A 1,468-nucleotide genomic window follows, 5' to 3' on the forward strand; every position below is an offset into this window, starting at 1 on the left:
TGCCTATAATGAAATGGATGTTTTTAACAACATCTTGTTGTTGGTAGAAGAAAAAGCTCTCTGGGCACTCACTAACCCAACAATCCACACTCATTGGATCACTTTCATGCTTCACATACTCCAGCCTCTTGATATTATTGTACATGTTTGACACATCCTTTCTTGTCATGAAAGAATCTCGAGGTGCCCCTATGAAGAACTCACCAGATCCATACCTTAAATCAAAGATAAATTTTTCCCAGATCATCGTAGCATTAAAACCATCACGAACCAAATCTTCAACAGTAGTTCGTATATTCTCTGTTAAATGCGGCGCAAAATTGAATTTCTTGGGCATGTCATTTGCCTCAATACCATGACAAACCACATTTTTGTCATCAATATGTCTGCATGCTGTATATATTAGAACAACATCATTTGGTCTAAGAGCAAGTCGTCGCATAATAAAGTGACACTGACAACCAACTTTGATGCTGTGACGTGGAAGACGTTTTTTGGTTGTAGATCCAGGTTCAACTACATTGTTGGATTGTACATGATTTGGACCATAGGCACACCAATATCTGGTGATCAAGAATTTACCAAAAATTAAATAAAATATTTATGCATGTTTGACATAGTGAACTTAAAATCAAAATTATATATATATATATATATATATATATAGAGAGAGAGAGAGAGAGAGAGAGAGAGAGACTCACACAACATATTATAGATATGTTGAAGAATTTGTCCTCTTGATATCCTTCACATCTTTAATTCGTTGAGTTTTAGAAACAAATTGAGTAGGTGCACTTTCCCTCATTTGCTCTCCACTTATAAAATCCTCAAGTCGACAATATGGAATAATCGCGACTTGGTCTCCATCTACTTCTGTCCATGTCAAATCTTCCGCTGAAAACTCTATCATTCCTTCTGGGTCCTCAACCTCCAACTCATTGATCAAGTCCCACTTCTTCATTCTTCAAATCCCTATACAAATGAGGGAACACGAATATTGACTAAACATATGAGCAACAGTTCATGCTATAAATATTGAACACCACTTGAAATGCAATTTTTTGTAGTGTGTACAATTTACACTCAAGACCCCACCAGATATAAACACATTTAGAGCATAATTCCCTATCTCCCCTTCAATATTTCCTACCCATGCACAAAACAGTATTATAGACTTTCAAATGCTTCATCTTGGTATAATCAATACATTGCTGAAAGAAACATAATAACATGCAAAATCTGTTGCAAAGAAAATCCAACAACTCCTTGATAAATATGGATCATGACATGGGTTTATATTCTGAAGACCCAACCCTATTACTGAAACCTCTGTCTATGTATCTCAATTTAAAACAGAACCCTCAATCTCTTAGATCCAAGTCGTCTGCAAAGATTCCCCACCTCATTGTTCTTTATCCAAGTCCCTAAAACAAGAACTTCTTGCACAGAAGCTACTTAGTAGATGTTG

The sequence above is a fragment of the Pinus tabuliformis genome, chromosome X (assembly GCF_031772625.1).
Source record: "Pinus tabuliformis cultivar Carrire ecotype Pingquan chromosome X, CPIR1, whole genome shotgun sequence".
Classification (NCBI taxonomy): domain Eukaryota; kingdom Viridiplantae; phylum Streptophyta; class Pinopsida; order Pinales; family Pinaceae; genus Pinus; species Pinus tabuliformis.